General features: G+C 46.9%; 2 protein-coding genes across 4 annotated transcripts in view; one reads left to right on the top strand and one right to left on the bottom strand.

Annotated features, from left to right (window-relative positions):
• LOC138567355 (uncharacterized) overlaps nucleotides 1-14,534 on the top strand; it is a 432,054-nt gene that overhangs the window by 183,368 nt on the left and 234,152 nt on the right. The gene's annotated exons all lie outside the window — the stretch shown is intronic.
• The window catches only part of SLC35A2 (solute carrier family 35 member A2), a 335,702-nt gene that overhangs the window by 59,529 nt on the left and 261,639 nt on the right, over nucleotides 1-14,534 (bottom strand). The window lies entirely within an intron of this gene.

Genomic DNA, 14,534 nt, shown 5'->3' on the forward strand with positions numbered 1-14,534 from the left:
TGTAAAGAGGTTCTGTATAGCATGCACCGCTGCCATTTTGGCGGCCTTGTTGCGCGTGGCTTTTCAAGAAAAGAGGAGGGGGGAAGGGGTTGGCATTGGGATGTGGGAAGAGCAGTGCGAAACTGCAAGTGTTGCACAGTGCAGGCCCAGATGTACCAAAGTCCTGAGTGCTGGTATGGTTATATGTGATTTGGCAGTAACATTTGGGGGAGGAGGGCGTTTTATCTGGAAAGAATAGCCCATGATCTAATCACAGTGCTTCGAGAGCTGGTTAGTCACTGGTTTAGGGTGAGGATGATACCGTTCAAAATGTGAGTTTTGGCATAGCTCCATAAGGTTAATGTGGTATTGGTAGGCATGAAGTGCCAGAGCGAGAGGTGATCTCTGTATGTGTTACAGAAGCTCAGAGAGGAGTCTGCTTGTTTGGAAGGAAAGTGGGTTTGGCATTTGTGGCAAGTCCTGTCTTATCACTAGACAGAATTGGTAAAATTTCAAATCTGTTGTTGACCTGTGAGTGGGTTTTATGATAAATCCAGGGAATTCGTCCCTTTTACCCAAGGGGGAGCCACCCCCTTTGGCACTAGGGAGGTGAGCCTGCTATGCAATACCATCCCTAGGGGACATGGCAAGTGAACAAAGTCCACCATACCCCCTGTGTCCACCCCCTAAGCAATGCAATTTCATCAAAATGCCATGGGTAGTGGATGTGACATCACATGACCCTTGACCCCCCTGATGACATCATTTGACGCCACCCCAAGTGACATCACGGGAAGCGATGGCAAACGGCCTTCAGATTTTTCAGATGAATCTAACACCCGTGTTTTGTTTCCAGGCGCTCTCATTTCAGCTAGATATAAGAAACGAGGCACAGAGGGAGGCATGATTTGTCCACGATCACACATTTGGGGAATGTCATTTTCCAGATTCGACGTGTGGTCTATAAGTAAAACAAACATAATGCAATATTTGTAACAGGGTAACCGAAAGCTCTAACACAGGCTACAGCTAGTATATGAAACAACGATAGATCAATGGACACAGAAGTACGTGTTATCCGTGGCATTGCTGTGTTAAACAAGCCAAGAAAGCACTGACCTGGGGAGGCATGCGCTGCTGTTTACCCAGGAGAAAAATACTGCACGATTAAGGCCTGAAAATTAAATAATTGACCAGGATTTAGTATTAACTAAATTCCTTGGTTATAAGTGTATTTATGAGTCTGCTCCCACTACGATAGAAGAAACCTATTAGACTGGTCTGGGTGCACCTGGTCTGGGTGCACACAGGGGAGTGCACCTGATAATGTTATCTTTGTTGGGGTATAATACCTGGGAAAGACTCTTTCAATATACCCAAGAGCCCCCATAGTTTTTATTATTTAAGCGTAATAATGGGTGCCAGAGGACTTAAAGAAAAACACCATTTAATGTAATATCATTGCTGCACGCATAAATCCATGACATCAGAGTTATTTTAAATTGAGAACACCCACAAGTTGTTTCTCAACCGGGTACTCACTGGCAAACTTCAAGGCGTGCACTGCACACTACCCCTTTGTCAGATTGAGTGCTGCCCAATGGCTTAGCACAAAAGTTGGCAGCTCCCCTGCGATCCACCCTCCACGTTCCTTAACAAAGCAAAGGGCACGCCACACCCCGGGCCAGTCCGGACCACCACGTGGGCGTAACATCCATGATGATTATGCCGCTGCAGGGGCATGCACTGCTGCAAGTGGAAGAAGTAAATATGTTTTTTAATCAAAGCTTAAATGTTTAACATAACATAGAAAGAAGGAGGGTGGTGCCTGGTCCAGAAATATACCAGCCACCAACGGTGGCTGGTGAGTTGTTTTTCTGGAGGGTGTAAATATTTGCCACAAGTATGTGAGTGTGACGGAACGTAGCGGTGGAGCCCAAACGAACTAAAATGGTTTTGTGGGAGGGCTGGGGAGGGGGTAATCAGGGGGATTCTTCTCCCTCCCCTGAGAAAATCTTTTGAATAATGGGTTAAAATGGTGCATTACAAAGCACACTTTCTGTGAAAATTTAGGTAAAAGGCCAATAATCGGTTTTGTGGGGTGTAGGGTAAATCATGAATAAAAATACAATAGACGCAAGTCACCAAATGTGCACAGGGAATTTACCAATGCATTATTGTGCTGGGCCCTGCAATATATGCCAGTATAAAAAAACATTTTAATGCTGGCTGTGCCCATAAATTTCCATGCTGGCTCCACCAACCTATGCTAGTATTCCCACGCATGTTCGCTTTAAGATGTTTTTGTTTTAATAGTATCATTACTGGCACTGGGCACAAAACTGGCTCTGCTAATATTTTCCATTACTCTTATGTAAGAACATACTCACGTTGGCTTGGCCATTAATAAGTGATATGTCACAATATGGAAACCTGTCCAAACTGGTTCCAATGTAAGCCAGTCTAGACCCATAAGAACACTTATCATGCTTGATTCATCATAGATGCTCAGTTAATAAAATGTCAGTAAAAAATATACAGGCGATACACAAAAACACCAGTCTAGCGAGGTAACACTACTTATCACTAGTGCTTTTTCAAAGATGGCGAGTAATAAATGTCATGCCAAAGTAAGCAATGGCTAGACTGACTTCACCAACATGGCAATCTAGACAGGTAATGACACAAATGAACTTGGCTCTGCCCAGAATACCAGTAAAGCATGCAAAGTCATAAAGGAGGTGGCAAAAAATGCTTCTGTGATCCCCAGTCTCCCAGGGCCTTACACACACATGCACACATGCATCCCCTTTCACCCACCGGTCACTCACCCATACATCATTCACACTGGATTCATCACACAGGCACACACCAAACCCCACCCAGAACATTCAAACACACACTACCACATTCATACACATTCACCCACCAGTCCCTCACTCACATCTTCTCTTACATCCACCCATTGCATTCCCTAAACAGGCACGCATCCACCCACCCAGAACATTCAAAAACACAAATCACATCTCTTCTCATTCACATTCATACATCTGACCCGCACTTCACACATGCAACATACACATATTTATTTCTAAAAGCCTTCTTACCTTTTTTCTTGCAGCTTCGGTCCATCCTTCCAGGCAACACTCGGCTCCTCCGTGCTGCTCACAAACAGGAACTAGGAAGCTGCAAGAGCTTCCTGGTTCGTGTATGTGAGCTACAAGGAAGCCATGCCACATGTCAAGGTCAGCTTCAACCCCTACTGAGTGCCTCCCGGCACAGCCTTCACCCTGATGGGTGAGGACTGGGCCGGGCTCCACCGCTACACGAGGAGCTCTGGATTTCTCCACCCAAATAAAAAATGTTTCCTTTAAAAAAAATGTGGGGTAAGAAGGGAGTCCCTAGGGGTTGCAACTGTGGCCCCCAGGGGTCACAGCTGCGACCCCGGTGACCCCCAAATGTCATCCCTGACTGCCCCACTGACAAGGAATGCCCAAGTAAAGATTTTATGCCACCTCCATTTACTTCTAAAGCTTCAAGGTTTGTTGGTTAAATGGGGGTTGCACAGAATAAGAATATACAGGGCCCCTTTAAGGTTTTGGCTTTGTATCTGACCCATATTTATTACCGCACTCTTGTAAATACCAGGAGCAATGGCATCGTCCCTTTTTTCCCAGGGAGGAACCCAAATACACCTGGACATCTGCTGCAAAGGAGCAATACAGCTGGAGCACGAGAAACACATTCGTGCAGATGAGGGAGTCCCTCCCTCACAGGAAGGAGGATAGCGAAGAACCACATCGTTAACGTGTTGGGCAGAGATTCCCGAAAGCCTGCAACTGCTGCTGCTTGGTGTAACGCAGGGATCTCGGAGAGCCCAGGCTGCGGAAGTGGGAGACAGCAAAGCTGCACCAGGAACAGCAGGAAGGTATCCAGTAAAATGGTAGCTGAAAAAAGGCAGTTTTTACAAAAAATCATGGCAAAAAGGCTGTGGTGTGACTCAGTAAAAGTGTTTCCAATATACCACACCACAAGGAGAGCGGGGATTGCAGGGATATAATGGAAACAGTTTTAACGTGTCACACCACAGCCTTTTTGTCGTGAACATTTGTATAATGGGTATAATGGGACCAGGGGTTGCAGGGGTGTCTCCCGCCTCCATTAAATGGATTGCGGGTGTCACATCACAGCTTTAAATGGACATTTTTGCGGCAACGTCATTACATGGAACAAGCAGGAAGACTTCCAGCCGAAGAGGCGTCTGGAGCCAGTCCCCTCTGAAGCGAAGCAGCCGCCAAAAGGAAAATCAAAACGCAGACCGACGCCAGGTCCAAGGTGTGCAGCCACATCGGCCAGAGACACCGAAGTCCCAGACAACCATGCCGCTAGAAGAGAGGTACATAACTTCATGCCAAAAACAGGAGGAGGGCAGTGAGGCCAGCAAAAAGCCCACACGGGCTGCAATACAAAACCACCCATGAAATGGGTGAAGAAACCAAGAAAGCTAAACCTGAGCAACGCCGGACTGCAAGACACACTGGGGTGAAATGGTTGAGGGAAGAAAGGCGGAGAAAGCCACTAGCCCACGATGGGCTGACTGTCCAAATAGGGGGGTGCAGATAAATTACCAAATAGGGCTGAAGTGGCCCATTGTCAACAGTGGACAAAGTAAGAGTACCTCAGAAAAGGTGAGCGAAGCAACTACCAAAGTAGGACCGAACAAGCCTGTAGCCCACTCACGGCTGAGAAACCAGTTACCCCATGAGAGGGTATGTAAGCGATCAGAACAGCCAGGGCTGGTCAAGCCGGTAGCCTACATGAGGTGAACAATTCAGAAAGAATAACTTGTAAACCTTGTTGCGTTTGTGAATACTGACCTATCCAAATCCAGAGGAGATTTCACAGGAGAAGGGATAAAGGAAACACTATTTGACAAAGACTTGGTTTGCAACCAAAAAAGGATAACCAAAAGACATTTTTGTTTTTGAACTTTGATATTGTACCAGGAACTGGAAGATTTCAGAAGAACTCTTTGGTGAGAGTCAGAAAACCAGCCACCACTGAACTCATTAGGTTTTCCTTTTCTTTCTTTCCATAGTGGTAGTGCGTATAGTAGGTAAGAATAGGTTTGGACCACAGACAGTATTTATTTGTGAGACGTCCTGACGAGCACCTGTTTGTTATTGGTAGCCTGGCCCGGTACATGTCCACTCTTTTCACTCTCGGTGCCCCCTCCTCCACTGAGGCCGGTTTTCTACTTTCTTGTCTTTTTCCTCACCTTTCCCATGCACTTTTCTGGCTCTCTTGTACTCTTTACCCCCCCCCCCTGCTTTCTTTTCCCAGACTCGCTCTTTCACATCTTCCTGTGCCTCCCCTCCACCACCCTCTCCTGATATTATCCTATCATTGTAGTATCTAAAAGCCTGTAGTCAGTTGCACATTCATCTGTTAGCCACATCCAACACCTAGGACAACCATCACTGAACCATATCTCGCAATTAGACAGACTGTGTTAGCCAGCCATACCTCGCATTTGGACGAACAGTTTTGGTAACACAAAGTGATACTGCATCTACCATTGTGCCCCTCCTTTAGGCCCTCTCCCTCTATCCAGGTGTCCTAGGTCTAAAAGTTGCTGCATTTAGAATTGTGAAAGCGTCACATTTAGATAGAATTGTAAAAATTAGCCATGCATCACAATTAGATAGAATTGTGAAGATTAGCCTGTGTCTCATTCAGATACAATTGTGAAAATTTGCCACCTAGAAGAACTTTGAAAGTACCCAATGTATTAACCACCCCTTTCCCGCTACAGTCCTACACAACTCGTTAGTGTACTAAACATGCCATCGGCTAACCAAACTACACAAAATCACACACTCAACATAACCCAAACTTGCATACAACAAAAACCTCAGGCACAGGACTTTACCCCTACGGACAAAACAAGCCAGTGCGCACAACCATAACCTTAAATACCACCCACTTTAACACATAAAACACACACCAACATAACAGACGCTCACAAACAACCCAGGCATTGGGCCTCACCCTTACGGATACAAGAAGCCAGTGCACAGTCAACCCATCTGCAACCCAACACACACAGATGCCCGTTTCTCTGGGTTCTGGACCTAGCCTATCACTCTATCTTCACTAACCAACGCCGTCCTCTTTCTTGCACGTGAGCACATGGAGACTGCCCCTGGGTGGTACCGGTCTGCGGTATAAAGCAACATAACATAACATTTTCTAGCTTAGGGACCATGTCATCGAGATAGGGTTAGAGAAGGTTTTCTTTAAATTCCTCAATAAACTCAGTTGTTGAATCATGTCCTCTGGTACAACGCCTATGTCCGACTTGCCACAGTTTTTAGTCATGTTGTTTTCCAAAGGTGTAGGGTTCTTGTTGTTCCTGGCTCTGTTTTGGGGACTGAGCAGGGGAGATTGAGCCAGATATTCCAAGTTTGTTTTTTGACATTCTGCAAGCTGTTGTGAGGTACTGTGACAAATCCCCAGATGTCATCACTTCTTCCCTAGGGGGGGGCACCTTCCCAGGAGGGTAGAGAGATGAGGCTGCTAACCGATAGCCCACCTGGGGATGTTACCCAGCGGGGGAATCTCATGGGGAGGGAAACCCCCTATGGGACTAGTGATGACCTGTGGAAAACATGGTATCCCCATAACCAACCTTACTCTGACACACCTTCCTACCCCCATCACACCGACATGATCCCCAATGTTCCTACATGTTTTTATAGAGCCATCCGTACAGGAAGTACTGGGACGTGGAAAAGTGTAGTCTCCACAAATGAAGAGTATTCCATAGGTACCGGGACGAAGAAGAGGCATCGAGCCATGCCGGTGGCCCTGCAGAATCAAAGTGAGCAGTCTAGCTACATCAGGGGAGGTACGGAACAACCTGTCAATAAAAGCGAAGACGGAAAACCAATGTTGTCAATCCAAACCTGGACGAGCCACAAGCAGGGGAGGTGAGCAGCGAGAGGTGGAAAAGCTACAGACCGGGACGAACAAGAAGTGGGCATGGCATCCCACGCAGCTCTTAAGTCAAAAGACCTACCGAAAGGCTGGCGAAGCAGAAGTCAAGAGTACACAAAGCAGGTGTACTGCATGGTCTTGGAGAGACTCAACAAAAGCGAGGGACCAGAGGCCGTGGAACCGTCACGGTGTCCCAGAGAGCCAGAGAAGCCCAGAGAGGCCTGCAGTAGAAAAGAGACGACCAGCATGAGCAGAACCTTTGCAGATTAGAGAGAATGGTATGCAGGTTTACTGGGAAGATGTTAAGAACCCCAGAGGGCTGTGGCCAACATGAGATTTGGACGTAGAGTTGAAGCCTCCCTTTGGGGGCTGGGAATGAAAACCCATGGGACTGTGAGGCCAATGGGGGTAACCCTGAGAAGGGAATTTTTTAAAAGAGGTCAGCAGGAGGACTCCCCCCCCTTATCTCCCCTGAAAGCAGAGATTAAGGATGGAGACAGAGGACATCTTCCTCATCCCAGTTGGCAATAGGACACTTGGGAGCAACAAAGAGGGAGTGGAGACCCACACAGACATATGAAATATCTCAGAACAGGACCATACTGTGTGAAAGAGAATAAGGAGGGCCTGGTGAAGGGAGGCATTTTCCCCAACCTTCGTGAACTGTGATGAGGAGTTGTGAGGGTCTAGGAGTAAGAGACGGACACAAAGGTGGTATGTTGATTGGCAAAGACTTAACAACCAAAAATGGGGGCAATCGGATGAAAACCTAACTAGCCCTATCTCTAAGAGGGGTTTCCTGCCTCAACATAACTAACTAATGAAACTGTGTCAGAATGTCCAGAGTAAAGTTCGCCGCCCGTGTCCAAATACTAACCTAGCCCTCACAAGCTAAACTCAATATGATGTCTAAGGGTAAATATATTTTGACTGCCGACCTGCAGCCCGACCTTGTAGCGCAAGTTCCGAAAGGTGCAGGAAAACAAAAAAAAGTAAACACCATAAGACTTGAGGGATTTATTCCCTTTCCCCAGAGTATTTCCAGCATAGAAAAAAAGGTTCCACAAAACGTAAGGGCTTGGCTCCTTTTCTCAATACCGCCTCCTTGGCTTAATCTCCTGTCAAGTAGGGTACACAACCTTCTCATTCATCCACAGATTTGGTTTACTCTCTTGCCAAGTAGAGTGCATGACTTCTCATTCACCCACAGCCTTGGTTTACTCTCCTGCCAAGGTCTCGAAGTGTTCCTTGAATATGCAAGCTTTGTATTTGTTAGTATTATGGTTTGGGGTATTTGTCCCCATATGGGTCCCAGACCCCCTTCACTTGGTTAGCTTCCCAGCTGTCTTTCTTCAAGCCACAGCCTTGGTTCACTCTCCTGCCAAGGTCTGTGAATCTCTCTTGCATGTGCAAAGTTTATATTCCGCTTTGTTATTGGTTGGGGTTATTTCCCAAGCATGGATACCAGATCCCTTTCACTTGTATGTGCTTGCTGTTCTCTTTATTTATAGACGACAGCCTTGGTTTACTCTCCTGCCAAGGTCTATGGATGCTGCTTAAATATGCATATTTCGTATTTCTCACTGTTCAGTGTTTATCTTCCCACCATGGGACCCGATCCCCTTTGGGTAATTATTCTGCCTCTTTGTCGTCTCATACATCTTGCCTCCAGCCTCCTGCACCCTCTGGTTCTCCCCAACCTTGCAATCAGCCACTCTGGTATCTGTAGAGTCTGGGCCACCCACTTGGGTTGCTCGCCGGTCTCCCAGGGGCTTTGGCAGCTTCCGGGGCTTTCCGGCGTCCTTGCCAAGCTTCTGCATGTTTCTTCTGCTGTTCGGCATCCGCCTCCCTGCACTCTCGCGGCTCTGGTTACCTGCAAGCAGCTTTCCTTCACTACGGTCTTCTTCCCGTGCTGCGAGCATTCTGAGAATGAGGTTCTCTATGGGATGAGATGTTCTTCTCCCTCTGGCCGTCTCCACATACCTGAAGCCTCCCGTGGTCCACACCGGACCAAGAACGAAGGCTCCATCATGCAGTTCAATCTCTACCTTGAACGACAGGACAGTGGGCCAAACGGGTCCTTGCAAAGGCTAGAGCGTGCACTGTCATTCATGTTGGTAATCACAATTACTTCCTTGTCCCAGTAGTTACTACCTGGTGAGATGTATTACAACCAGGGCTCAAGTCGAGGGTGGACGGTGACCGCCCACTTTTTTCAGAGGGCAGACCCCCCCCCAAAGTATTTTAGAGGCTGTGAGTAAAACACGCTTTGGCTGTTTTTTCAGAATTTATTATTTTAAGTGTGACCTAGGGTTTCGGACCATGGACACCAGATTCACAGGTTAGAGCTTTCACCACTGCTCCAAATGACCTGGTGAAAAGTAATGAACTAAAGGAGAAATCACATTTTGAGACTGCGCTCTCCACGGAAAACTGCCATTGATTCTTTCGGTTCAAAACGTGCCCTTTTTAACATTTTCAAACACTATTAGAAGAAAATATCCTCACTAGATTTTTTTGTGTTTTGATTATTTTTTTATTGTGCAGTGGTTTTATGAAAGGCAAATGCCCAAAACATGCACACAATGGGCATTTGTTTTCATAAAATCAAAACAGAAAAAAACAAGCCCAGATATTTTCTTGGCATAATAGACATTACAACTACTTTACATTCCACACAGCCCTGCAGGTGCACCACATCTGGACCTGGAGCACCCTTACTATCCCAGAATGGTCTCTTGCTTACACACGGCTCTATGAATGCGTGTAGCCCGGACCTGCAGCATGCAGCTTCGATCTCATCCCAGACCCGGGGCCTACACACTGCTGACACCACACCTCAGCCCTCACCTGCAGTGCTTCCCTGTAGGCGACTATACACAGCTCTGTCAATGCACCTCATCCCTCACCTGCAGGGCATCCGGCTTTCCCAACACTGGGAAATTACACATGTCACTAACAGTGCATCTCATCTCATACTTGACCTGCTGCAGGATCCACTGGTGTTCCAGCAGTGAGATCCACACACAGAATGGCCAATGCACCTCAACCCTGCCCGCAAGATCTCCTTCTGTTGCAGTTCTGGGGTTGTGTCCATGCATCTGAATCCACCGGTTTGGCCTGACAGACCAGAGATGGCAACTAATTGGGCGAGGTGGTTTAACCGACTCAGGAGTATCACACAAGGAGGAGGGGGGAAAAGAGAGGAGAAAGGGGCAGATAAGGGAAAGGAAGGGGGGGTGCAATTTGTGAGGAGAGAAAAAGAGGGTCAGCCAGGACAATGTGCAGATAATGGGGATCCCCGAGAGGAGGGAGGGAAACAAGGACAGAAGGGCCCACAAAGCGGAGGAAGAAGAGAGAGGCAAAAAAACACCCCAGCTGCTGAACCCCCTCTTGCAGGAAGTGGGCCAGCCAGCATAGGGTCAACCACACGCCAGGCCCAATCAGTGCACGGGCAGCTCCAAATGCAGTTAGGGAAATAGTTCTTGTGGCAGCAATACCCCAGGTGGACCCTTAGATTCAGCCAATAATGCTCTAATGCACACAATCTGGAGATAATCAACCATCCACCCCTCCCCCTCTAAACCACCAGACCAGCACCTGATGCCAGTCCTCCCATCTGGCATTCCTCAACCCCTACAAGCACAGACCTGACTCCGCGGACACTCCCAGCCTCTCCCGCCTGGGAGAGCAGGCCTGATGAGGGATCACGCAGGGCACTCCCACTCCAGGAAGCCAGGAGAGGCAGCAGCTGCACCCAGGATAATTACAGGACACCGGCTCTGCCAGCTGCAGACTCAGACTGGATCTCCATGGTGAAGCAGTTCGATGCAGCACCACTGGGCATCTATTAGCAATGAGATGACTGGCAGATGGAATGAATGTGAGTGGGTTCACAGGGTGCAGGTAGTGTATTGGAATCGTCTGTGCTGCCATGTAGATTAAGATACTTTTTCAGCAAAACACCGTATTAGCTATAACCATTAGGTGACAGGCTGAAACGATTGCAAGAAGTAACTGATTCCATTGAAAAATGTTCCTTTAAAGGGGTGACAATCAACAGGGGTGGGGGGGGGGGATGAGGAGTCAAGAGGCCATGTCAGAATAAATCTGCCCCAATTTTACCAAAATTTGGCATAATTTACGTTCACGATTATATGCCATGACCGCAAGTAATAGGTGGACCAAAAGTCCTTGGACTGATGAAGTTGAAGCACTTGTTGCCCAGGTAGATATTCTTAATTCTCAGAAGTGGCCCAGCAACATTGACAGTCTGTGGCTTGAGGGACAGCATAAGCTGGAAATCCTGTGCAGGATATTTTCACCAAATTACAAACCTATAGGTGAAGGTTTTCAGGACTAGGTTGACATTGGAGTTGAAATTCCCAAACAGCTGCAACCCATCCTGAGGGCAGTAAACACCCTGCCAGTAACATCTAGTGACTGTGAAAGGGGGTTCAGCACAATGAATTTTATTCTATCATCTATAAAGAATACTCGTAGCATTAGCCGTCTCTCCTTAATGTTTAAAGACCTCATGGGCCCTCCTCTGCCACTTGGGATTCTCTGCCATATGTGAACAGGTGAATGTCTTCACATCGCGATGCAGATGATAACCAGTCACGCAAAGTAGATTCTGTAACCCATTATAACAAAAGGTATGCAGATGTGTGGCAGTTTCTCTGATGCCAACATTTGTCACCATGCAAAAAATCTTTATGTGGAGAAATTAGTGCATTTTAAGACTGCTGATAATGAAATTGGTATTTTCTCCCCTTATGAGTTTGTCTGCTGAAGTGTATTAAATGCCATAATGCCAGCTGATGTTTTCTCTGTGCTTGGATGCACCACAGGAAATGTAGTCTACTGTGGCCAGATCTGTGTAGTACTCCTTAACCCCGAACACCAATGAATGGCAAGCACAGTGTAACTGATGTCACTTCCGATGACACCACGTCATATAACGAAACTTCTGTTGACATCACTTCCTGTCACACAACCTCTGATGATGACACCACTTTCTGTGACATCACTTCCCCTTGGCTATGCTAACTAGTCCATCCACTTCTTTTTTTAGGACTTGACCCCTGATTACAATAATAAAGGGGTTTCAGGTAATGTGGAGAAGGATGGGTTTGAGGGAAGATGGGAGAGGGACAGGGTTATTGTTTCTCCCAAGCTGGTCACTACTCTCAATGGAGTCCTCCCTCCCCATGAGATTCTCCCGCTGAGCACCACCCCCAGGGGGAATAGCAGATAGTGGTATCACCTACCTGGGCTCATGGAAAGGGCCTCCCCCATCTAAAGCATTGACGGCACCTTGAGATTCGTCACAGAGCTGAAGAAGGGCCTGGGGAAGGTAGTCCTTCTCCCAAAGTTTGAAGTGTGACAAAAGCCTGTGATGGGCTCGGGTAAGGGAGTAATTTCCCCTACTACAGTGAAGCCAAGAGAGATCAGGGAAAGAAGCCATTCCTCCGGTGTTGTGTGCTGTGAAACCAAGAGAGATCAGGGGAAGGAAGCCATACCCCTTGGTGTTGTGTATCGTGAATCCAAGAGAAATCAGGGGAAGGAAGCCATACCCTCTTTAGTGTTTGTGTACCATGAAATCAAGTAAAAGAAGCCCGGCAAGGGGAGTCATTCCTCTGGCACGGCGAAAGTATTGGGAACAAGATACCTGGAGAAGGGAGGCATTCTTCAGGAATCCAATAGTGTGGAAAACTATGGGAATTAAGGAATGATACTAAAGAAGGTGGTTGTCAGGCCTTGTGGGTCTGCGCCCTAGTTCAAGGGTTTATGTTCTGATATTTTCTTACTTTTCCCAAATAAACATTTGTTAAAGCTCTGTGTCTCTGAAACTGAGCCCACACCCACCGGGAGCTTAGTTAATCAAAATGAAAGCTTGTCGTCTCTTGGACATACACTCTCCTTTTTTAGGACGGTCTTTATAGAAAAGATATTGAGGTCATAGCATTCAAAATATGAATATTTAATGAAATTACATGGCAACATTCTAATCTTCTAGATCACCACCCTGAACACGGTCCCATGCTGTTAAGTAGCTTAATAGCACGGGACGTTTTCAATACACTTTCAATATGGAATGATGTTTGAGTTGGAACTTTTCAGTTTGAACTGAGAACTTCACAGTACCTGAAGCTGGATTTCTTTTTGTGTTGCATCCTGGAAAGAAACTGAGACTTTGAGAAGGGAGTCATTCTCTCAGGCACAGTTCCCACTTGCCAATTGAAACTATAATCCAGTGGCAAGAAGAAGGGAGTCATTCTTCTGGACCAAGACAATCCAGTATCTCTTTAGTTTCATTGCTAGTGTAAGGGATAGAAGTATGCATTTTGACACACAACAGTGGACTCTCATTTATTTGGACATTCTGACAGATTCCTTAGTTTTTTAGTGGAGACTGTGAAATCCCTTAGAGTTAGAGCCGCTTCTCGAAGCAACGAGCTGGGGGTAGATCTCTCTCCGCGGCAGGGGCCTCCCTCTGGAACAGCCTTCCTGCCTCCCTGAAACTTGAGGAGAACCATCTCCGGTTCCGGAAGCACCTCAAAACCTTCCTCTTCACTTCTGCTTTCTCTCTCCCTCTCCCCTGCTAAATTCTTCACCAATACTGCACTGATTCTGCAACCGGGCCACTCTCACCGACCTCGGTCCTGGGCCCAGTCACTCTTCACTTGCACTGCCTCCCTGGCAACCCCTGCACTGCGGGACTGTCTCTGTATCACTACAGCCCCCCCCCAGCACTTGTCTGCACTTACCTTGCACTTGCCACCAGCTGGCCCTATTTATTTATTATTTTATTTCTATTCTACTTATTTGTACTGCACACCGACCCCCCTTCCCCCTTCCCCTTTTTCCCTTCCCCCTACCCCTGCACTTGCGCGGTCTGAATGACACCTGGCCTAGTAGGATCGTTGTCTGTCTTCCCCTTGTTCCCCCCTCCTGCCTCGTCGCGCCTTGAAACACTTGTGTATAGGCGCGTTACAAATGCCATATCATATCATATCATTAGGGTGAGATAGCTTTCCTCTTCATTCTTTAACATAATAAAAGTCTGTGCCAACAAACATGCCAGCTGTGTGTCAGTACACCCCTACAGTACTTAGGGGTGAAATGAACCATAAAGGGTTACATTTTGGTTGCGCCACACTTTGCCAGCATAGTTTGTGTCATTGAATGCAGGTCAGTGATGCTCATCTCTGTTGTTCGCTGGGCCCCATCTTTGGAATGTATTCATTTGTCAGATTGTCTCTGGCAGTAATTGCCTCTAGGGTGACTATTAGTTGAGGTTGGTAAGACTGACTTCTATTTGGTCCGGTCTTCAAGAGAACTGTTATAGTTTGTCAGGAAGCTATTCTCAAATGCCATCATTGTAGGGAATTTCAGAAGATTACGTGGCCTTCAACACACAGACACCAAGAACTTGAGTTTCAGAGTTTGGTACACAAAAACGAGAAGGGAGATACACAAATGTTTCAGTTGAATCTTGGATCTGCTACTAAACCGCTTTGATCTAAATCGCTCTATTTATAGTTGAATTA

This window comes from Ambystoma mexicanum, chromosome 2p (genome assembly GCF_040938575.1).
Source record: "Ambystoma mexicanum isolate Mex_15411 chromosome 2p, UKY_AmexF1_1, whole genome shotgun sequence".
NCBI lineage: Eukaryota > Metazoa > Chordata > Amphibia > Caudata > Ambystomatidae > Ambystoma > Ambystoma mexicanum.